Source organism: Alligator mississippiensis, chromosome 1, assembly GCF_030867095.1.
Source record: "Alligator mississippiensis isolate rAllMis1 chromosome 1, rAllMis1, whole genome shotgun sequence".
Lineage (NCBI taxonomy): Eukaryota > Metazoa > Chordata > Crocodylia > Alligatoridae > Alligator > Alligator mississippiensis.
The window spans coordinates 10,956,136-10,981,755 of NC_081824.1; positions in this window are offsets into that span (position 1 = coordinate 10,956,136).

Sequence of the window (25,620 nt, forward strand, 5' to 3'; positions counted from 1 at the left end):
GTGAAAATGAAGAGCTGGCATTTTCTAAAGGGTGTCTCAAATCTAACATGAGATGATTTGAGTCTAAGATCATAGAATCATAGAAGTAGGGTCGGAAGGGACCTTGTAGATCTTCAAGTCCGACCCCCTTGCCTGGGCAGGAGGGAAATAGGGCTCAAGTGACCCCAGCCAGGTAGACATCTAGCCTCTTCTTAAAGACCCCCAGGGTAGGAGCCAGCACCACTTCCCTTGGAAGTTGTTTCCAGATCCTAGCCACCCTAACTGTGAAGTAGTTCCTATGGATGTCTTATCTAAACCTACTCTCCAACAACTTGTGGTCGTTATTCCTTGTTATCCTGGGGGGAGCTAGGGGAAACAAGGTCCCCCCTAAACCCTTCTGGTCCCCCCTAGTAAGTTTATAGACTGTCACCAGGTCCCCCCTCAGCCTTCTCTTATGAAGGCTGAACAGGTTCAGGTCCCGTACCCTCTCATTGTAGGGTCTGCCCTGCTGTCCTCGGATCATGCGGGTGGCCCTCCTCTGGACCCTCTCAATGTTGTCCACATCCCTCTTGAAGTGGGGCGCCCAGAACTGGACAAAGTACTCCAGCTCTGGCCTGCCCAGTGTCACGTAGAGGGGGAGGAACACCTCCTTGGCCCTACTTGAGATGCACCTGTGGATATGTGATAAGGTCCGGTTAGCCCTGCCAACCGTGACCTTGCATTGTCGGCCCATGTTCATCTTGGAGTCAAATGACTCCAAGATCCCTTTCTGCCTCCATGCTCTCAAGAAGGGAGTTTCCCATCTTATAAGTGTGTTGTTGGTTACTACTGCCCAAGGTCAGCACCCTGCACTTATCCATATTGAAACGCATCCTGTTTTTGTTAGCCCACCCTTGCAACCTGTCCAGGTCTTTCTGCAGTCTTTCCCTCCCTACTAGCATGCTCACCTCACCCGAAATTTTGGTATCATCAGCAAATTTGAAAAGGCTGCTTTTCACCCCATCATCCAAATTGCTGATAAAGAAATTGAACAGTGCGGGCCCAAGGACCGAGCCCTGGGGGACTCCGCTGCCCACTTCCCCCCAGGTCGAATATGACCCATCCACCACCACCCTCTGAGTACGACCCTTCAGCCAATTCGCAATCCATCTGACCGTGTAGGCATCAATGCCACAGTCGCCTAGTTTTTTCATGATGATGGGGTGGGAGACAGTGTCAAAGGCCTTGCTGAAGTTCAGAAAGACTACATCCACGGCGACACCTGTATCCAGTGCTTTTGTGCCCTGATTATAAAAGGCAATCAAGTTGGAGTATTTTTTAGCATAAAATTGTTGAAAACCACATATCTAGTCCAACACCCAGCTCCAGGCAGAACTGTCCCTGACTGAACCACCCGACTCATGCTTTTCTAACCTGAACATTTAAATCTAAGAAAACCATTAAAACACCAGTAAGTTCACATCAGGTTTGCTTTACTTATAAATGCAAATATTTACTCTGCTTGCTTGGTTAAGGACAGAGTAGTTGCCTCCAAGTGTAAGCTCACATCTTACAAATGAAGGTTTGGAGTAAGTTTTCTCAGAGGACAGTTTCTCCTGGGCCTTTCTCTGAAGCAGTTGTTCCAAGCCAATATTTGAGGTCTCCTTACAGGAAACCTCTTAAGTACATGCATGAGATAGAGTCAGTAATCCACAGTCAGCAATTAAATGCAGTGGTTCATTCAAAGCAAACCACAGGTGTGGACACATGCCTTTTGTTAACTCAGATAATCACATTGTGATATTTCAAAGAAAAAGTTTGATGTGTATAGCCAGAGTGCATGCAAATGAAAGATAGTGGGTGTAAAAAAATAATGATTTTATATTTTGTTATTTTTAATTTTATTGTTTCAGAGGGAACATTATAGGCCTTATAAACACACCTTATAAAGCAGAACCACTACATAGAAACTGTCCTAGAGCTTGTGACCGGGGACTATGCAGTAAGTTTTGAAAGTTCAATGTCTTATAGTGACAAAATTATTGCTTACAAACAAAGTGTTTACTTCCCATAAATGGTGGCTAAGAGAGATCTGATGTAGCTATTGCCCTTTTCTCCCTTAAGCTCCTCTGCATTGCTGCTGCACCCTAGGGTGCTGTGAGATCCTTCTAAGGGTGCTGTGGCATGCTGCACTGTTAGGTGGTCAAACACCTACACATAATTCAGAAGATAAACCCAGAGATTTCAAATAGGGATCCGTAGTGTCAAACACATTCTAACCTGTTGTGGTCTTTCTTAGTTCACTGCAAAGAAAGAATTGCTCTATTATTTTCCATAGTCAAGGAAGCTAAGAGCTGGAATTTTCCAAGGGGTTCCCTGAGTCTAAACAAGTTTAGAGCACTTCTCTAGATTCACAGTGAGCCACTGAACTCTTAGACAGCCGAGTGCAATGAGTATGTACAAACCCAATCCAATAGGTGCCCATTTTTATTTTTGCCAGGGGTGCCTAAGATGCAGGAGTGAGTTTTGCCTCCTGCTCTACATGACAGGGTGCAAGGATGGGCATAGATGTAAAGGAAGTACAAAAATCCCTCATGCCACTTTCTTCCCTTTCACAGTTTAGAATGGCCAGGTATCTCATAGGATCATAGGAAAGTAGGGTTAAAAAAGACATCATAAGGTCATGTAGTCCAATGCCCTGTTCAAGGCAAGATCATCCCCAGCTAAACCATTCTAGCCAAGTGTCTAATATAATGATCCTGTAACAGAATGAATTACACTGGTAAATCTGGCTGCCTTATTCTTGGGATGAAGAGTCAAAATGGGAAATGAAAGGACAACACTCCGGTCTTGGGTCATTCCAATAAGCCCTACCTCAACACCTTACTTCCCTATATTGCAATGGCTTTTATTTAGTAGGAGAAGGGAGGTCTTTCACTTAATGTGACAACAGCTTGTGAACTTACTGAATAATACTTCTGTATGCAATTAGACTTTATGAACACTCTAGGGGGGAAATGAAATCATTCAGGGAAACTTGCAAAGAAGAAAATAGTTTAGGGTTGGTCTGTTTGGGTTTTTTTTTTTTTTTCTGCTTAGTAATGTTTAATTTATTCTCTGTTATTTTCAGCCAATCCTTGAAAGCATAGAGATAAGTACTCAAACTGTCGAGATCTGATAAAGAAACACTGATGTAATCATACTGATTATGATCTGACCAAGAAAAATTGTGTTGCTTCTTGCCAATGCACCACTGAAATCAAATAACCAGTTTGATTCATCCATTTGAGGAATTTCATCTATAGACAGCACTGTTTTTTACAAAGCTGAAGTCCATCTGCCAGGCTTTATGAATGCAGCCTTTCTGATTTACACGGGGTACTCGTATGAGTAAAGGCTAAGGATAGAGGCTGACAAGGTTCTTTGGGTAGATGTGTTATCTTTTATTAGACCAACTAAATAGTTTGGAAAATCATTCTTTGCAAGCTTTCAGGTATTCTTTGCAAGCTTCTCCAGACATATGGAAGGGCATTTGTGCCTAACAGCTTGCAAAGAACATTTTTAGAAGCTGGAGTGCTTGATCGCTATCCCCGAAGACACTGCAAAAAGCCTATGCCATAGAGTTCTATTTTGAAAAGATGAATTTTTGTTTCTGATAGAAAAAGCCGAACAATGAAACACTCAGGTAGCCCATACTACTTCAAGTGATTTAAAAAATTGAAAAGGAATGAAAGTAGTCTTCTTTCCTCATTCTCATATTCAGTCAGGCACATACTTGGTTTCCTTTCAACTCCCTTGCACAGAGAATGAGATTCTTTAGAAATGTAACCCTGGGCGTGACACTACATGTGCCCTCACCTGAATAATGGGATCCTGGGGTACCCGGTAGCCAGTAGCCCTGCCCAGCCCCCCTGGGAAGCTGCTGCAGTGCCCCCGAGCGGAGAGCCTCCCCTTACAATCAACACCCTTGCAGACAGTTCTCAAACTATTTACAAGATTTAATTATTTACAACATAACAAATAATCATTAAATAAGCACATTGATATACCAACTACTAAACCCTCAAGAACTGATTTACACCGTCTCTCACTTGCACACGGTATTCTGGAGATCCTGCGTGCACTGCCCCTGGTGGGGTATCTCAGGGAGCAGGACTGTCTGTGTCCCTGCACGTGGTCTGTGGACACTTCCTAGTGCTGGTGCCCGTCTCCGTGCTCCTGGCCTCTCCGGGCAGCAAGCAGCAGCTTCTCTGCAGTTCCTGAAAGACAACCTTCCCCTGCCTTTGACCCCCTTCCCTGGTTCTGCTGTAACCAGTGTCTGGGCTGCAGGCTGTAGCAACCCTCCTGCCCCGCACAGCCTCACAGCCCCGGCAAATGCAGCCCCTCCCTGGGCTTTGCCTGCCCCTGGGGCCCCTCGGGCAAACTGCAGCAGTCCCCCCCCCAGCTCTGCTGGATCAGAGGAGCCTAGAACCTGGTTCTCGTGATTGAGTTAAAAGGAGGGACAGAAGGGCTTCTCTCCTCTGTTTTACTTCTGATAGCTACAGGGCAATTTTATTTCACCAGAAGGAGAAGTAGAACCTAAAACTATGCTCAACCACCCAAAAGCTGCAGCTACTTTTGTGCCATTTCAGCAAGTAAAGTGAAAAAGTATCCAGCCCTAGTTTTTGAATCTCAAATGGCCAGTGGGAGGAGTTATATACCTGTGTACCCAGCTCAGCCAGTATGATAGCTTATCTGGGTGTGGGCAATAGATGAATCTTTGGCAACTAAATAGGCTTGCTGGTGAAATATTAGCTGCCTGGGGAGTTTGCAGTAACTATGGGAATAACGTGTGAGTTCTTGGAAGTGCTCCTTTGTACCTGGGTGTCTAAATTGCACCTAAGTCTCATTTTGGACTCCTTTCTGAAACCTGCCCGGAGATACTCCAGTCCTAAATGAAGGTTGTGGGACTTCAGATCCTTATACCTTAATTAGTCCTCTGCAAATTTCATTTAATATTCACTGTGGAGATCATTATCAACATTAATAGTCTTCCTTGGGGAACCCCAAACTTGTAGCCAAAAGCGACCTACAAAACTGCACTCAAATACCATGTACGCATCTGCACCTCCCTGACACGGCCCTTTTTATTGATGTTGCTTTGTGCAGGCACCTGCTGTGGGTTTTCCTGCTTTGTCTCCTGCCAGGGCAAATCAGCAAAAGGATGCTGTTGACAAGCACAGCCTACCGCCCCTCCCTCCCATCCTGTTCCCCCCCCCCCCCTCAATTTAGGTGAAACCAGCTGCTGGCAACATGCCGAAGAAGGTAAGAGAATTGTATTGGAAAATATAGCAAGCCACTTATAAATGTTTTTAGTGTTACTAGGAGTTGGAAGGGCTGCATCCATGGTTTACCAAGCAGCTGTAAATGCATCCTCTGAATCTTTTCCTGGCTGAGGTGGAGATACTACAATGGCTTCTATGTGATGATAGTAAGGGCAGACACACTTCATAGGCAGGAGCAGCAAATAGTAAGGGTGTGTGAAATGAGCCCTATTCAGTTCAGATGCAGCCTGAATCGGGGACAGTGATACCATTCATTGATTCAGATCACTGTCCCCAATTTGATTTGGCTGAATCCAAATCTGAAGATTCAATGCTGATTCGGAGGATCAGTGATTCGGCCATAGACAGTTTAAATGTTTTTATACAAACCTTAAGGTACCAGCACAGCTCATGATCGCTGCAATGTTGGGACAGATGGAGTGTCCCATGGGAGTGTGGAGAGAAGGCCACATGTGCTGAGCGGTGAACAGGGAAGTGGACCAGAAGTACTTCCGGTCCACTTCTGGGACTGACATCGAGCACACAGGGTGCCCTCCCACACTCTCTCAGCTCACTGATTGGATATGGGGGGACCCTGGGTGCCCCCCGCCCCCAGCTCCAGGAGGCACCAGTCACCAAACCGGGAGGGTGTGGTGGGGCCCGCAGCGCACTCTCCAGTGGACCCAGTCCCCACTTCTGGGACCCAGTCCCAACTTCTGGGTCTGCTGCCAAGCATACTGGGGAGCCCCCCCCTCCCCCATGCTTCTGTGGGACACTCCATGCGCCCCAGCATCGCAGCATTCACGAGCAGCCTGATACCTTGAGGTATGTAAAAAAAAACATTTAAAGCTGTGTTTATGGCCAAATTGCCGAATCGCTCCAAATCAATTCAGAGGGTTCCAATTCGATTCGGAGAGATTCAAGGGTCCTTTGATTCAATTCAGATTTGGAGATTCAGCCACTGAATTGGGCCAGATCTCCACTGAATCAAATCAGGACTGAAGCTTCACACAGCCCTGGTAAATAGATAAGAGTGCTAGATACAGGTAAGAGGTAGAGTGGAAAGTTGTGGAGGGCTCTCACACAACCACTGACACTGGGTAAGAATTATCCAACCAGCCTCTCTATGTTTTCAGCTGCTTTTCAACAGGGCTGTCCTTCTACCTGTCAGTCCTACTGCTGATAGTCAAAGGATCATAGGAATGTACAGCTTGGATGGACCTCACGTAGCCATCCCCTGCTCAAGGCAAAATCACTGCTGACTAAGCCACCCCAGCCAACGCTGTAGAGTCCTGGAGCCTCTGTCAGGCCCTCTTAAGCCAGTTGGAATCACATCTTTTCCTGCCTTGTTTCAGCAAGATGCTGCAATGCCCATCTCTAGTCCTTAAAATAAATGGTGGAGTAATCATGAAGGAGGGAAATAATCTCTAAGCAAAACCCACCTTCATTCATGGGAGGGTCTTTTTTATGCAGGGAAAGGAAAGGTCCTACTTCACCCACCTAAGCCTTCTCCTCCCTGGACTTTATGGCTCATATTTTCTTCCTCTTCCCAGTTAAGAACATTCTTAATTAGAAAGAGAGGGAAGAACCATTCAGAACCAGACTCTAACATCTGAGATCCACACCTCTAAGGCTAGGTCTGATGTAAACTATGCCCTGTGGAAGGGAGTAAGAATGTCACTCATCCTCTGTGCAGAGTCCAGGCAATCAGGTGCAACTCACTCACCTGCCCCACTCTCTGCAGAGCAGGGGGCTGGAGTCTGGACAAGATAGGGTGGAGAATGGGGGGACTTGATTTTCCAAACACCTGTAAAGCACAGCTTACCTAGCAAAAGAGAGTGTGAAGATTTACTGGAGTTATAAATAGGCAAATGCAAATTGTTTTCTCACTTCCCCAGACCTCCCATACATAAAAATGGATAGAAAAAGTAATAAAGATTTTTCTTTAGAAGTAGACTGTTCCTGGAACGACTTCTGAGCTGCTGCAGGTTAGTCACCACCCCACTCTAGGGCTGTGCAGCCAGAAGCCCACTATCATTCCTTTGTCCAGATGATATTTTACAGCAAGGTGCACATCATTTATTTTTTTTAGTTAAGCAATGGAGTCCCACGGTAGCAAAGAAGGCCTAGTTCTGGGCAAATCAGTGAACTTTATTGCACAGCCCTGAGGACAAATGAACAAGTAAGTACAGTATCACAAGTAATATGAAAACAGTACGCACCATTTTCAGGTTACAAATGGAAAGACACACACCTTGTTGCCAAGCTCATTTCAAACACCACATGCTCCTTGGATCCCTCCACTCCCACAAGCTCCCTCTGCACCACCTTCTCATCCTGCCTATTTCAGAGACTGCTTACACCCCTTTACTCTATGTCCCATACCTTAGACTGTAATTCCTCTTCCTCTTCTTCCCCACCTCTTGTCCCATGCTTCCCTCAACATCCATCCAGTTGAGTGTAGGACCTTGTTGCACTCGACCATTTATTGTAAATATGCATGGCAAGTGGGAATTTCACAGTGTGGTCTGAAGGCCCTTAAACCTAAAAAGTGTGCAATCTAGTGGTGAAATCCTGACCCACCTTCCCCCACATTCAAGTCATTCAATTCAGTGGGACCAGAATTTGCTACAGAAAAGCACATGCTATGATATATTGAGCAATATAGTTTGTTCGCCAAAATGACTTCATGGAGTTTAGATGCAGGAGTCTGACTAGAAGCTCATGGATGTAATGTAACTTGAATCACACTCAGTTCATCTCATGATCCCACATATATGATCCCAGATACACCCTGTGGAAATAAGCAAGGCTGGCAATCTTGCTCTTAAATAGTCTGTGTTCTGATATGCTGAAATGCCTATGTTCAACCCAAACAAACAACATTTTACAAGTAACAAGTGAGCAAGCAACAAGCTTGCACAACAAGCAGTATTTTATAAGTAACAGGGAAGCAAAGAGAGCTTCCACCTGTTGCACATACAGCAAGTCCCTAGCAGGTGACCCTGGAATAAAGATACATTTGTTGAAACAACTTCCTTGTTTTTAATGAGGACTAGGGGCAAGGAAGCAAGATTGGCTGTGTCAAATATGTAGCGCATTGCACATGGCAGGGTGGCACCTGTACAGACTAATTGGTTTAGAGAGTCATGAGCTTTCACAAGTAACAACCTTCATGCCAGATTCATTGCACAAAAGAAAGTAGAGGAAAATATACAATTATTCAGCATGTATTGAAAAAGTTAGGATTCCCATCATCCTTAAAAATCTCAGGGCTTAAAAATATCTGGACACAATTCTGTGGGGCTTTAAAGCAAAGTTCTGTGTTATTTAATATGAACCATTAACCATTGAACATTTGTTTTAGTACTCCTCCCAAAGGTCAGGAAGCTGAGGAGAAAGAGAAAGGCAGAGAGAGTGCAGAGGACTGGATGATGTCAGCCCTTTATTAGACACAATGATGGATTTAACCAATTAAGGGATAATGCAGAAATTACAGAGAACAGTTAGCGAAATCAATGAACTTACCAGTTATCTTACCAGTCATCCATGGATCCTTGCGCCCATGGGTTTCAGCACCTTCCAGAAGCATTCTCGACTCCCTTTTTTGATCTCTCCTCATATACACGTTTACATTAGCTACACAGAACATACATTTCCCTCTTAACTTATTTAGTTAAGAAAGACACCTCATTATTTCACTGGATTCTAGCCGATCACAATTTTTTTTGTTGATCAAAAGGCCAATAACAAGTTACTGCATCTTTTACTTTTAACCATTATTCATACTTTTCACAACGAAAATGCCTGAAATCAATTGGTCTAGGTTAATTCAGGTAGGCTTCACTATTTTTCTCCTTTTAATTTCTTTTTATTTTCTCTGAAGCTGTAGAAAGTTTTGCTTTCACAGAAACTCTTATCAGGTACAGCTTGAAAGGGGGATTCAGACTTCTACAATTAGTCGCCTTTATGGCAATTTAAATTTTTATATCTGTCTAATGCTTTAGGGTGGTTCCAAAATCTTATGGAAATGATCTCAGTTTCAATCTTGTGCATTTTTAGACTGATATCCATGAAAAATTATTGAGGTATAAGTAAGAGTGACAGGATCTGGCCCTATATGACTTGTGACCTTTTTATCTTCTTCTTTTTTTTTTTTTTTACAGCTACAGCCTGTGGGGAAAACCTCTTTATGTCAGCTGTACTCACACGACGGCTAGCTGCTAGTGAATCATGGTATGATAAGGAGAAAGATTTTAGATATGGCCTTGGGCCAATAAGGCCAGGTGCAGTGCTTGGCTGTTATACCCAGGGAGGAATAGGAAAAATAACTCGCCAACTTGTTGCATGTAGTGGTATTAGAACTATTAAATGGATACGATGCTGTAGCTGCTATAATCCTTTCCCAGCAGATTGCTGGGGATCTGACTCAACAAAAAAATCTTCTTTATCATGCTTGAGAGAGACACTGTTCCAGCTGCTTCCTCCTAACAGAGCATGAACTTCTGCAGTATCTGAAAAGCAAAATCACTTAGTGGTACAATTTCCAATAGTGCACAGAGACCTGTTTTAAAAGCTGCATTCAATCTTCAGATATCAGATACCCTTCAGATACCAGCTATGTTTGTGTTGAATATCAAATAACCTCTCACTGAATATCAGTGGTGCAGACAAGAATATTTATTTCAAGGCTGCCAGGCTCGAAGTATCAACTCTGCAACTGGGTGCTTAGAAACTTTGACTGCCCTGACTCCGAGGGTTCACAAACCCTGTTTTCCTCTTTGACACCAAGACTTAACTTCAGACTAGAATCAGGACTCTCAGGGTTTTCAGGTTTCTAGCTCCCTGGCAGATGTCCTAACAGCTCTTTCGTTGCTGTCTGACCTGAAGCCACAAGCCCTGGAATCTCAGGGTTCCCAGCTCTGGTGCTGCTTACTGGGTGGATCTCCAGCAGATCCATGGACCTGCAACTCCTGCCAGGAGAAGTGTTTTGGGGCTGGTGCCCTTTCATTTATAGGGCTCAAGGCACTGGGGCATGCCCACCAGGTGTACTGCAGGGTCTATGATGCTGGGGCAGAACCGGTAGACAGGTGGGCAACAAATCATTCTGATGAAAAATTCATAGAAACAGATGCCTGGAAGAGACCTCTTGGGTCACCAAGTTCACTGCAGTTGGAGACAACCGTCCTTTCTCACACAGCAGACCCACAAAGCTGCAGTGATTGGTTGACCTGAGTGCCCAAGCAAGACCCATCAGTCAGGAACCTAAGGCCATATCCCGATGAGCAGGAGCATGCACTTACATCAACACAAATAGTAGAAGCAAAAAGTTGTGTTGCTGTTTTGTGCTGCAGCACATGCCCCTGCATCTGCACTTTGTTGTGGGATATGCTATTCATCGATGGGCAAACTGTCCATTCCCAGCTCCTCCAAGCTCCCAGTGTGCTGCTCCAGAAGGGCTTCATGTGCTGTGGAGGGAGCTGGCTGGGCCACAGGGGCCATGTCTACATGCGGCTCTGACTGCGCAGTAGCCCGTGACTACTGCACAGTTGCATCATTTGGCAGGATGCATGGCACTACTTGGCACTACTGCACAGTCAGCATCACAAAAATGCTATTCAGTGATGCTACTGCACAGTAACTCTGGTTACTCTATTTATACAAGTACTAAACTGAGTTTATACAAGTACTAAATGAATGAGCAGTAACAATTGTGCACTCTGCATCTCAAGTAGAAGCAGCCAGGGTCCTTCAGAGTGGGACTAACCAGCAGGCAGCCTCCACACTGAGGCATCCTACTCCCCAGTTATCTGGGGGCAGCACATGAAGATGTTCAAATCAGCAGGTCCTGACAACCTCCACCCCAGAGTGCTGAGGGAATTAGCAGAGGTCATTGCGGGACCCCTGGCACAGCTTTATGAGCACTCGTGGTGTTGTGGCAAGGTGCCAGAGGACTGGAAAAGGGCCAATGTGGTCCCCATTTTCAAAAAGGAGAGGAAGGAGGACCCAGGAAACTATAGGCCTGTTAGTCTTACCTTGGTCCTGGGGAAGCTTTTTGACAAAATCATCCAGGTGCACATCTACAAGGGGCCAGCAGGGGAGATTATTCTTAGGGGAAACAACACGGGTGCATTAGAGGCAGGTCCTGTGAAACCAACCTGGTGGCCTTCTATGACCAGGTCACAAAATCCTTGGATGCAAGTCTTGCAGTGGATGTAGTCTTTCTGGACTTTAGGAAGGCCTTCAACACTGTCTCTCACCCCATTTTCATTAAAAAATTAGGAGATTGTGGTGTCGATGCCTACACAGTCAGATGGGTCACCAGTTGGCTGGAGGGCCACACCCAGAGAGTGGTGGTGAATGGGTCATTTTTGACCTGGAGGGTTGTGGGCAGTGGGGTCCCCCAGGGCTCGGTCCTCAGGCCTGCACTGTTCAACATCTTCATCAGTGACTTGGAGGAGGGGGTGAAAAGCACCCTGTTCAAATTCACAGATGACACTAAGATGTGGGGAGAGGTGGGCATGCTAGAAGGGAAGGACAGGCTGCAATTGGATCTGGACAGGTTACAGGGGTGGGCTTTTGAGAATAAGATGGGATTCAATACTGACAAGTGCAAGGTACTGCAGCTAGGGAGAAGGAACCAGCAGCATACCTACAGGCTGGGGAACTCCCTTCTCATCAGCACAGAGGCAGAAAAGGAGCTTGGAGTCATTATTGATTCCAAGATGAAAATGGGCTGCCAATGTGAGGATGCGGTCAGTAAGGCTAACAGCCCCTTGTCATGCATCCATAGATGCATCACGAGCAGGTCCAAGGAGGTGATCCTCCCCCTCTATGCGACACTGGTCAAGCCGCAGTTGTAGTACTGCATCCAGTTCTGGGCACCGCACTTCAGGAGGGATGTGGCCAGCATGGAGAGGGTCCAGAGGAAGGCCACTCGTATGATCAGGGGGCAGCAGAGCAGGCCCTATGAGGAGAGACTACAAGACCTGAACCTATTCAGCCTTCACATGAGAAGGCTGAGTGGGGATCTGGTAGCTGTCTATAAACTGGCCAAGGGAGACCAGCAGGCAATGGGAGAGTACCTGTTCCCCCGGGCACTACTGGGAATAACAAGGAATAATGGCCATAAGTTGGCGGAGAGTATATTCAGGCTAGACATCAGAAAGCACTACTTCACAGTCTGGGCGGCTAGGATCTGGAACCAACTTCCAAGGGAAGTGGTGCTCGCTCCTACCCTGGGGGTCTTCAAAAGGAGGCTAGATAATCACCTAGCTGTGGTTGTTTGACCCCAGCATTCATTCCTGCACATGGCAGGGGGTCAGACTTGATGGTCTGCTCAGGTCCCTTCCAACCCTACCCTACCAACTATTGGGGAGCAAGCATCCCTTGGCGCCCCCTGCCCCGCCTGCATGTTTGTCCTGGTGCATGCTATTTTGGCCTGCTTTGTGCCATTTTTTTTCATGGGGGGCGGGGGTGGCTCTTACTGGCAAATCTGGGTAGCAAATTTTGCCTCTTTGCTGCAAATTGGCAGTGCTGTGCACATTTTAACATGCAACATGTGGTTTGTGGCTCCACAAACCTCACATGGCTGCACATGTGGACATGGTCTAAGAGGTTTTTCAGAAACATTAGGAGTACCAGCACACTCAAGCCAAACTCCCACTTCCAGCCATAGTCAACGTCCAGTGCTTGAAATCTAGGATTGGGGCAAAAACAAAACAAAACAAAAATAACAGAAGCCAAATGATACATTCAAGTCCTGACCAGCTGCTCTTTTTAATTTAATTAAGTCCAAAGGAAATGTCTGAAAATGGCAAATTTTAGAAACTCTTAATTTGTTTCCCATGGGTAGGACCATCCTCAGCTTAAGGCATAAGGGCATGTGTAGATGAAACAAGGGCCCTAAATTGAAGCGGTGGGTTTTAAAACCACTTCTTCAATTTAGGGCTGATTAAACCCCTGTGTCATGCACACATCCCACTAAATTACCTGCCTTTCCAGCAGGGAGGGGAAGGCAAGCTCCTGGCGGACAGAATGGTTCTTGGGCTGTGGCAGTGGGGGATGGTGCTTCTCTCTGCAGCCACGGCACCCCCCACAGGTGGCACCCACCCACAGGCACCAGGCTCAGGTGTTCCCAGGGGGCACTGCAGTTACAGAGGGAAGCACTGAGCCCCCACACAGCTCAGGCAGGAAGGCAGACTCCAGAGGGGAAAAAAAAAAGATCAGTTTTGCCACTATTGTTGGTGGAGCTGCTTTCCCAGGCTGCTGCCAGGTTGCCTACATGGACTTCATGCAGAGCCATGGAGCTGCACGGAGCCCGGTGCTTCATTCCACAGCTGTAGGGGCAGCAAACTAAAACTCCTTCAAGGAGTTTTAGTTTGCTGCACCCCAAGTCATTTAAGGTGTATTATGCCACTGAATTTCCTACAGCAGCTGGAATTAATGCGCAATATGCCGCTGAGGCATGCAAACACCATACACCCCTGAAGCATACTAACACCTGCACCACTAAAGCAGTGCAAAAGCATTTAGATCACTTTAAAGTGGCTTGCACACATGCCTCTCATTTTGTCTACACACAGCCTAAATCTTAGAGTGGGGTGTGTCATGACATATCACCTGGACAAGGGAGAAGAGATTGACATCATATATCAAGGTTAAGAGGCGACCTTTTGGCTGCCTATAAGTTCATCACGGGGGCACAGAAGGGAATTGGTGAGTATTTATTCACGAAGGCGCCCCTGGGGGGTCACAAGAAACAATGGCCACAAGCTAGCAGAGAGCAGATTTAGATTGGACATTAGGAAGAACTTCTTCACAGTTCGAGTGGCCAAGGTCTGGAACGGGCTCCCAAGGGAGGTGGTGCTCTCCCCTACCCTGGGGGTCTTCAAGAGGAGGTTAGATAAGTATCTAGCTGCGATCATCTAGACCCAGCACTCTTTCCTGCTTATGCAGGGGGTCGGACTCGATGATCTATTGAGGTCCCTTCTGACCCTAACATCTATGAATCTATGAATCTGGACTTTTAAAAAGCCTTTGATCTGGTATCCCACAATCTCCTCATGGAAAAATTGGCCAACTGTGGCCTCGGCTACCTCACAGTCCAATGGCTCGGGAATTGGCTCCAAGGTCAGACCCAGAGAGTGGTAGTCAAAGGAAATGAATCATCATGGCACTCTGTGATCCATGGTGTCCCCCAAGGCTCAGTCCTTGGACCTGTACACTGTAACGTCTTTATTAACAATATGGTAATTGGCATCAGAAGTGGACTGGCCAAGTTTGCCGATGACATTAAACTTTGGGGTAGAGCATCCACACCCAAGGATAAGCTAGTGATCCAGGCTGACCCTGACAGGCTTAGAAAGTGCATGGGTAAAAACCTGATGACATTCAATATGGAAAAATGCAAGGTACTCCACCTTGGGGGAAAAAAAACCCACATCATGCTTATAGGCTCGGCAGTGCTACGCTCGCTAGCACCACAGAAGAAAGGATCTTGGGAGTCATGACTGACCACAAGATGAACATAAGCCTCAAATGTGATGTTGAGGCTGGTAAAGTGAACAAAACTCTGGCTTGTATCCATAGATGCTTCTCAAGCACATCCCAGGACGTCATCCTCCTGCTGTACTTGGCCTTGGTGAGGCCACAGCTGGAGTACTGCATCCAATTCTGGGCTTCATGGTTGAAGAAGGATGTGGAAAAGCTTGAGAGAGTCCAGAGAAGAGCCACCTGCATGGTCAGAGGGCAGAAGGACAGGCCTTATGATGAGAGGCTGGGAGGACTCTTCAGCCTGGAAAAGTGCAGGCTCAGGGGTGACCTGTTGGCTGCCTATAACTATATAAGGGGTATGCATCAGGATCTGGGGAATGTCTGTTCACTAGATCGCCCTAAGAGCTGACAGGGTCCAATGGTCACAAACTCTTCCAAGACCATTTTAGGCTGAACATAAGGAAAAACTTCTTTACTGTCTAAGCACCCAAGGCCTGGAATAGACTCCTTCCAGAGGTGGTGCAAGCACCTACTTTGGACTCTTTTAAGAAATGTCTGGATGCTTGTCTTGCTGGGATTCTTTGACCCCAGGTGACTTCCTGCCTCTGAGGCATGTGGCTGGATTCGATTATATTCTGAGGTCCCTTCCAGCCCTAATGTCTATGAAATCTTTTGCTCTTACTGGATAAAGGGCTTCTGCTCCATGACTGGGCCTCCTAGACAGTGGTGCCATGCAAGTTATTATTGTTAATCATAACTATAATAAATATCTGTATGTGTGATGATGGAAGATGGTGATGTGACACTTAATTATTTAATCTGCACAAATGGAAAGTGCTTATTGTGTAATCTGTACTGCAGTGGTGGTAGAGCCCAGGTGGTATTTTCCTCCATTCTCCTGGTAAGTGGAGGGAGTAGGCATCATGAGGCCTTCGTTCACGTGGTTGACCAGCAGCTTTGGAGCTTGTGCTACGAGGCAGGCTTTGGGTTTTTTGATAATGACCCAAGTTTTTGTAAGGAGGGCATGCTGGGGTGGGATGGGCTTTACCTCTTCCCTAAGAGCAGACATATCTTTTCCTCTAGGTTGGCTGATCTCATACGGTGGGATTTAAACTAGCTTCACCGGGGGAAGGGGCCGCTTCGAGTGAAGAGGATGCTTCACCACCATGCAGAATGACAACAGGAAGGGAAGCCCAGGTAAGCAACAACATCCGTGGAGCAAGGGGACAGAACTGTCCTGAGAGTGGGAGGGAAGCAGATGCACCCTCAGGAGGCCTCAGGTGCCTCTACATTAAAGCTCGTAGTATGGGTGGTAAGCAGGAGGAACTGTACCTCCTGATTGCAACTAAGAACCCAGACTTAGTAGGGCTCAGAAACCTGGTGGGATCCAACCTATGCCTGGACAGTGGGTATTCAGGGATACATCCTATATAGAAGAGACAGGACAGAGAGGAAAGGTGGGGGGGGGGGGTTGCACTCTATGTCAAAGAGCACCTCACATCATCAAGGATTAGCTTCGGGTTTGAGGAGGGTCAGGTGGAGGCACTATGGGTCAAACTACAAGCGGGGCGTGGTGAAAGGGACCTTATGGTGGGAGTCTACTACAGACCACCCAACCAGGGGGAAGAGCTAGACCAGGACTTCTCCAGTCAGCTTATGGAGGAGGTTAGGTCATGGGATGTTATTGTCATGGGTGACCTAAACTACCCAGACATTTGCTGGGAGGAGCAGACAGCCAGGTCTGACCGCTCACGTAGGTTCCTGGCTGTATTGCAGGACCTTCACCTTATCCAGGAAGTACACAGCTCCACTAGGGGTAACGCCTTGCTGGACCTGGTCCTGGCCACGGGGGATGACCTGGTGAGGGGACTGCAGGTCCTTGACACCTGCTGGATTTCATTACCCAATGCAGGACATCAAGGGCTCACACCAAGGCTAAAGCCCTTGACTTCAGAAGGGCCACCTTCAATGAGCTTAGAAGACTAGTGGGGGAGGCACTCAGGGCTCAGGAGGTAGAGGAGATGGGAGCCCACGAGGGATGGTTGTACCTTAAGGGGGCGATCCTCCAGGCCCAAAGCTTAACAGTTCCTGAGAGAAGCAAGGCGGGTAAAAGTGCTCAGAAACCCCCTTGGCTCAGCAAGGGCATTTGGCAATGCCTGAGGACTAAAAGGGAGACGCACAACCAGTGGAAGGAAGGAGCTATCACCAAGGAGGAGTACTCCTCCTCAGCCCGGGATTGTAGAAGGGCTATTAGGAAGGCCAAGGTAGAGATGGAGATCAGGCTAGCATCCAGGATTAAGGACAACAAAAAGTCCTTTTTCAAGTACATTGGGAGCAAGAAGAGGGCACCAGACAATGTCGGGCCCATGCAAGATGCAGACGTTAATCTTGTGGCTACACCAAACAAGAAAGCTGATATTTTTAACAGTTTCTTTGCCTGTGTTTTCTTGAACAAGTACCGGGATATCCAATTACCAGAGGTAGGGACAGTCTTGAGGATAGCTCTGTCAGGCCTTCAGAAAGAGCAGATGTAATTAGAGATCTTCTGGAAGGGCTAGACATTTTTAAATCTGCAGGTCCAGATGCCCTCCACCCAAGGGTGTTGAGGGAGCTGGCAGGGGTCATCACGGAGCCCTTGATCCAGCTGTATGAGCATTCATGATCATCTGGTCAGGTGCCGGGGGATTGGAAACTGGCTAATGTGGTGCCAATTTTCAAGAAAGGGATGAAGGAGGACCCAAGTAACTATAGGCCTGTACGCCTCACCTCAGTGCTCGGGAAGATCTTGGAGACAATCATCAAGGGGCATATCTGTGGGGGGCCATCAGGGGAGATCATGCACAGGGGCAATCAGCATGGGCTCCTCAAAGGCAGGGCCTGCTTGACCAACCTGATTGCCTTTTACGACCAAGTAACTAAATCCTTGGATGATGGTGTCACCATGGATGTAGTCTTTCTGGATTTTAAGAAGGCCTTTGACACTGTCTTTCCTCATCACTAAATTCAGTGACTGTGGCATTGATATCTGCACAGTTGGATGGGTAAAATTTAACTTATGGGGCACACCTAGAGAGTAGTGGTGGATGGGTTGTACTCACACTGGTGAGATGTGAGCAATGGGGTACCCCAGGGCTCAGTCCTCAGGCCCTCACTTTTTAACATCTTCATCAGCGACTTGGATGAGGGGGTGGGAACCCGCTGTGCAAGGCTGCTGATGACAGTAAGATGTGGGGTGAGGTAGACACACTTAAAGGGAGAGAGTGGCTGCAAATAGGACCTATGTGACTTCGGTCATGCTGCAGTTGGAGTACTGCGTCCAGTACTTGGCACCGCACTTCAAAAGGGATGTGGCCAGCCTGGAGAGGGTTCAGAGGAGGGCCACCCATTTGGTGAGAGGGCAGCAGGACAGGCCCTACAAGGAGAGACTGAGAGACCTGAACCTGTTCAGCCTCCGCAAGAGGAGGGTGAGGGGGGCCTGGTGGCTGCCTACAAACTCATCAGGGGAGATCAAAAGCAAATAGGCAGAGCCCTTTTCCCCCCAGCACCACCTGGGGTGATAAGGAACAATGGTCATAAGCTGATGGAGAAAAGGTTTAGGTTAGAGATCAGAAGGCAATCTTTTACATTTAGGGTGGCTAAAATCTGGAAACAACTTCCCAGGGAAGTGGTCCTCGCCCCTACATTGGGCAGATTCAAGAGGAGGTTGGATGATCACCTGTCTGGGGTCTTTTGAACCCAGCATTCATTCCTGCCTGTGGCAGGGGGTCAGGCTAGATGATCTGTTCAGGTCTCTCCTGACCCTAGCTACAGTGAAACTATGAAAGTATGATAAACCTCACTATTAAAAATGACATTTTATAATGATTAGCCATAGGTGTTTAGTTGTGTTAGTCTGAAGTCTGGCAGAAGGCAGGGCAGGGTGGCAGCTTAAAGCAGTGATTTAGAGCCAAGGTCCCGTAATACTTAGAAGATAAGTCAGGTGTGAGGAAATAAGCAGATATGCCCAAACTCAGGTTGGTCTTCTGTTCCTGGCTTCTCTCCAAGGTGGTAAGCACTATGATAAATAAATCACCAGCAGTTTTTTTTTTAGATGGGTTGCTGCTCAATCCACAAAGTTATGGAGGGGTACCTGGAATTTGATGAGGGGCACTTTAAATGTAAAGTGGTGAAGAACCATTGCCTTACAGACAACCTGGTTCAAAGAAACATAAACTCTTGTTGGTCTACGAAGGCTTATGCCTCTAAACCTGTTCATCTCTCTGGCTGCCTCTACACCTGCTCATTCAGTTTCAAATTAGGGCATGTTGGAGCAGACCGCGTTTCATTTATTGCTCTAACATCATCTCACTGTCATATGTATTAAGCCCCCATGCATTTTAAAATAGCCACAAGGTCACTTTATCTAAACCTCATCAAATGACCTTTAGATAAAATGCTCCCATTTTTAAACATGCAGTTTCATATACATTAAGGTGAGCTATTTTAACTAGAGCAGCTGTCTGGGAACTGCTTTCATTAAAATGTCCCTCCCACCCCCCGAGCACATGAACAGGCAGCCTAAGGTGGCACCCTGCCCTGTCTTCTGCTTCTAATAATGGTGAGTAATTTTATTTTAAAGACCATATCACAGCACACCCACATCTGTGTGTTTCTGTATCAACAGTAGTCTGGTATAGGTCTTATCAAACTGGATGTGAAATTGCTTTTATCCTAGGTAGAAATTCAAGGATTATTATGTCTGCCAATACTGCCCTCTGTAAGAGCAGTACTGCCCATCTCCAGATATGGTGGACTCTAGATAAATTTATTCTTCCATGTCTTTACTATTCTCATGTCAGCTTTCTTTTTCAATTGTATTCTCTTGCAAAGTATAAGCTTTCAGGGACAGGGCTGGTTTTCAGCCTCTGATCATGTACTGTCATTGTCGGCAGCCCTCAGTATGAAGATGACAGTCTTCCAGGAAACAAGGAATTCATGGGTGAGTCCATGATGAGGCCAATCCAAGATCTGCATGCAACATCTAGTGTAGTGGGGTCCTGAGTAGGCCATTTAAAGACTGACCTAATACTAATAATAAGTGGAAATGTCAGGGACTTAAGAGTCCATTGGAGAACTCATGGACCTCCTTCCTGCTGCCTATACTTTTCTAATCATTTGAAACCAGTGGGAAAGTGTGTGTCTAATGCTCCCAAGCCTGAACAGTACAGTTCTACGCCCATGTTACACTTGCATAAGTGATCACACAGGGCACAGAGCAATGGAAGCTCAAGCCCTAATTTTTATTCTGGTTGAGCTCTCTTGCCTAATGTGCTTGTGAGGTTACCACACTAGTAAGAACAACAGCCTGTTTACATTACACCAATGTTAAAACTACATTGCACAACCCTTATTAACATCAATTAGAGCCCAAACTGCAAATCCCCAAGAATGAAAAACAGATAAGATCAGGTAGACCTTAAAAAACCAAGGAGCTTGACTAAAACATCTGTAAAAGGCAATAATAATGTTTGTGTTTTTTTTCTTTGTCTTCTGAGATTGGACACTTAAGGGCTCACATTTTCAAACCATCCTTTCCAACCAAAGTTATTTTATTTCATTGAATAAAAAGTGTCATTCTTGCTTGGTATCATGACTTTGTGAGCTAATGCATTAAAGGAAAAATAAGTAATTAAATATAGTATCTCAAGGTTTGTGCTTAAAATACCAGAAGAAACTCTGTAACATTTACATACCTCTCAAGCCCAGAGCTCTTCCAAACTAATGACCAGTTAGGTTAGCATGGTCACCAGTTTCCGTAACCAGCAACACACAGGGGAGTAATGTGACTAGTAACATATCCCTCTGTCTTTGATTCCCCAGTTCAAATGTCTACTTTCCCATTTATGGTTGAATCAATTCTGGACAGCATTTGGCATCTGACTATAACAAGGCTTGAACTCATGCTTGAGAAACAAAATAAGATATCTTAGCTACTCTGCCACTTCACCTACATACCTGTCTTCTCATTGCAGTTATATAAATGCATTTTATGTACACATAGGATAACTTTACTTCACAGACCTCTTGGTAACAGTAGAAGAGAAATGTGCAGTGGCGCACACAGGACAGCTACTAATCACACCGATTATGTAAGCTACTTTTTGTGAGTGTGACTTTGAGGTCAAATACATATTTCAAATGCATTTTTTGAATGCAAGTATTTCTTCCAAAACCACCCGAGTCTTAAATCCATGTTTTAAAAAAAAAAATAAAATAAAAAGCTCTTATATGGACCACAAAAGTTATATTCATGGAAATATGTCTTCATTTTATGTTTTATGATTTTTTTTTTTTACATGGAGAGCCCTTTGCTCAATGCTAACCAGCTCCCTTGCCATGTAGTGGTCAAACATTATAATAATGCCTACTTTGAGCTGCTAGTTGGGGAGAGTTGGCCACATACCTTCTCTGTAGTCTAGAATAAATCTACTCCAGTGAAAAATTCCCAGTAAATTACTCCAAGTTAAACAGGTTGTGTGTCCACATCATGGGGTGAGTCACTTTACCTCTCTGTGCTTTATAGCCTCCCCCTCATTTTTTTGTCTGTTTTGTCTATTTAGAGTGCTATATGTTGTCAAAGGAAGACAAGATTATTTGGGTAAATCCAATATCTTTTATTAGACCAACTCACATAGTTTGAAAAATTCTTCTTAGTTAGCTTTCAGGCCCAAACACCTTTCATCAGGCTGAGAAAGTGTCTGCAGATGGTCTGTGATCTTCCTGGATGGAGTAGTAAAGCAGCCAGAGGCCAGTGCATTTGCAAGAAAGCCAGTTAGTTAAAATTGAAATTGAGGTGGAGTGGGGAAGGGGGAATGAATGTAGCTGTAGTCAAAGGATAAGAAACAGAGGTGGGGGAAGGGTGGGGGAGGGAAAGAGACTAGCTAGTAAAAAGTAGAGGGTTTACCTGGGGAGTCAGATGTTAGACAGGTTATAATGTGTCATAAATCCAATGTCTACATTTAGTCCATGGTTTTTGTATCCAGTAGATTAATGAAGTTCATAGGTTTGTCTGTGAAAGGTATTCTGTAAATTCTCTTTGTCAAAGGAAGGCAATTTCAGTGGCCCCTGCACTGTAGTCATAGAAATGATTGCAGATCATGTAGATATACCTGAACTAGCTTTTAACTACTTAGCTTGGATACCGCTAGTAGCATACCATAGCTGTGGCAGCATGAATGCAACTGGAGATGGTATTTACTGAGGGGTCCAGGCAGGTTTTGCAGCCCAAGCTGAATACCATGCTCCCATAGCTATGCTGTTATCAGTGCTTCAATAGGCAAGTTCAAAGCAATCCTCAGTGTAAAGTTCTTTCTAGCTAGTTTGGGTACATCTATAGAACTTGTTCCCATGCCCTTAAATGTACTGTTGACCTTCTTCTATTTCCTTTGTGTTTGTACAATATCTAGCACAATGGGGCATCAATCTCAGTTGGGCCGTCCATATGATACCGTACTAAAAATAATTATATGTTTCTATCCCACCTTCATGTTCTCTATTTAGCTTGTAAATTCTTCAAGCCAGGGGCAGTTTCTTAAGTGTTTGTATAGACATAGCACCATGAGCTACTATAACACAAATAATGAATAAGAATGCTTGCATAAGGAAGGACTGAGAAATAGGCTTTGCGAGCTCTATACATGTTTCATATATGTGATTGTAGGTTAAGCTGGAAAAAAAAAATCATTCTCTGCTTAAAACTCTGCATTACATGTTGGCCATGCAAAATATTCATTAAGTGTTACTTCTATATCAGCTTCAAGAACCTAGTTTAACACTTAGCTGAATTAAAGACCTTTCTTTTCATAGAATAGAGGTATCTGAATAACTGAATCTCCTTGACTTCACTGTATTCTCTACCTTTTTTCAACCAGTAGCTTTTTTTAACCTACTTTGATTGGATGCAGATAACTTCACAAGGCACAAGAATATGGATAATTTGCTAAATGACTATTACTATTCTAAATATAAGCCAAGTGCTATTTTTGGGATAATACGTAATGAAATAAAAAGCAAATGATAATGACATACTGGTTAGCCAAACAGACTGGGACTCATCATTACTAAAGTTTACCTACCTGGGGAATATAGCTTGGATGTTGAAATACAACAATTTTTCAAGTCACTGCATGAGAAGAAATGGTAAACAACAGTTAAGTCATTCCATTGGTGATGAAAACATGTTTTCTGTGCTCCTTGAACCAGCACTGCTCATGTGTACTAGCAGTGGCAGCAAACACAATATTAATTAGATTTAAATCCCTGGTGGACCTTGTAAATAAACACCTGAACCTAATGAGCACCACAGATCTTTGGTAAATGCCATATACTGCCAGTTACACTGTGTGAAACGATCTGTGATGATAAAAGATATGGCACAATGAAATAAACTACATTAGCATTAATCAGGTTCTGCACAAGAAGCACGTTGGGAGATGGCATTTCATGCTAACACAATCGCCCCTAGCAAATCGCTCTATGAGCCTCATCTCCTAATCTGCATAAAACAACTGTCTTGTGCCCCACTTGTCTTTCTGTGTGCACAACATCAGCCCTTCCTTGCCTGTGGTGTGAGACAGAATCAAACCCTCATTCTCTGTTGTTGGTTTTTTTTTCCCACAGGTTATATAAGAGGTATATTCAGGCACCTCTGCTAATACAGTAGTTATATACTAGCCAATTGCTGGTCAGGAATGAAGGAGGAGTGGGCAGGGATGGAGCCCCATGGCCCCTCCCCATCTGGGCCCACTCCCCGCTTCCCTCCTGCTGCTTGGGGTCTGGGCCCATTCCCCCGCTCTCCACTGCAGCAGTCGGGGGAGTGGAGGAGTGGGTCTGTGCCAATGCAGTGGAGGACTGGGCCCAAGGGTGGGGAGAAGCCAGACCTCCATGGTGGGGAGGAGCAATGACCCAGGCCAACCTGATGGTGGCAGGGGGTGGGAGGAGTGGGGTTGGGTCTGACGTGGGGGAGGGAGGGCAGGGGAGGAGTGGGTCCAGGCCCAAGGAGGGGAAGGGAAGGAGTGGGCCCAGGCCCGAATGTGGGGGGTGGAGTGGGACTACTGAGGCGGTGAAGGGGGAACATTGGGCCTGGTCTGATGTGGCCCGATGCGGCAGTGGCTGGGAGAGGGGAGGAGTGGGCCTCCTGCCCTACCACCACCGCTGCTGCAGTGCATCTGCTCCTTCCCCACTGCAGCAGGCCTGCTCCTCCCCCCACCACTGCCAGGTCAGCCCTGCAGCTAACAATGATGGAAGGGGAGAAGTGCGGCCTGAGGCCAGCACTGGTAGCTTTGCCCCAGCCATGGTGTCCTGACCCCGCTCCCCGTCTTGTGCCACCGCTACCAAGGAGCAAGGGGAGGGGTGAGTCCAACTCCGGTGGCCTCCTCCCCTCCCCCCCCCACTCCATTGTCACCACCTGCAGGGATCAGGGCATGGGGGGCTACACCAGCTGTGCTGTTCTTGCCCCCACACTCCGTCCCCTGTGTCCCCACCATCATGGCGGCATGTTGCCACCTGTCCGAATGCTTCTTTGCACTCTGATTGGCTGTTTGTCAACCAGTCAGAGTGCAAATAAAGCATTATGCACAGACACATAGACAGACAGATTAAGGCTTTTATAATATTAGAATACTGACAGTGACAGAAGATTTCCTTTGGCTCCAGGATGCTGACCACTGTACAGCTGTTTCAGTCCAGATGTGTGAAATGAGACTGTAGGATATTATATTACACATCATGCCCCAGTATATATGCTTGTACTATCCACCTTAGCTGTTCCTAAGGTATTTAAATAATGTTAAGTGCCATTATATGTATCACCCCTAAGGACTCTGTAGCAGAAGCAAAGAATAGACTACTCTGTGACAAAAGCTAGGGCCATATTTTACAAAATGCAGGGAAGGGACAAGAATGCAAAACCAGTCCATATTAAGCCAACACATAATAACAATAGTGCTGACTACTGGCCACAGCTATTATGCAGGAAAAGATTATGCTACTTAGGCACTGAATGCACTTACTAGCATAGGTATACTGAGACCCATTAATGCAGTCAGACTAGAGTAAATTCTAGTATCTCTGCTACAGTGACCTGGCATATGCTGCAGGTGATCAACAACCAAAATTGCATGTAAAATAGACCTGTGAGAAGTGGTTAGTATTCACTTAGGATTCAGCCCATTTTGGGGATGGTGACTCAATTCAGTGATTCAAATCACTGTCCCAAACCAATTCAGCCAAATCTTTTTTGGAGATTCACCCACTACTGGATTGGCCAAATCTCCGAATCACACAGGCCACATCCTCCACCCACTCTACGAGCCTCATCAATGGCTGCCCCACCCAGCCCCAGCTCCTGAGTCTTTAAAAGAAAAAAAAAAGCCCTGCCAGGTGGTGGAGTGAGAGCGATCCCCACTGCCCCGCACTGCCCCATGCTGCATGGAGAGCTCTGCCACATGCCCGCAGAAACCCTTTGGTCACTGCAGCAGCTGGTGAGTGGTTTTTTTTTTGTTTTTTGTTTTTGTTTTTTTTTTAATTTTTTTTTAAAGCAATGGCAGCAGGGGCTGGGCGGGGCAGCCATGGGAGAGGGGGGTTGGGAGAGCAGTTGGGGTGCTCAGGAGGGCTGGCGGAGCAGGTAAGGAATGGTGCCTGGCAGAGGTCCCCCCATGGTCCACTCTGCCCTCTTCCAGGCCCCCCCACCCCCGCCCCCTACTTACCAGCATGGAGTCCAGGTCCAGCTCCCTGCTGCAGCGAGCAGGGACTGCCCAAATCACCGAAGCTCTCCAAATCTTTCCAAATTGATTCGGAGAGTTTCAAATTGATTCACATCTTTTAA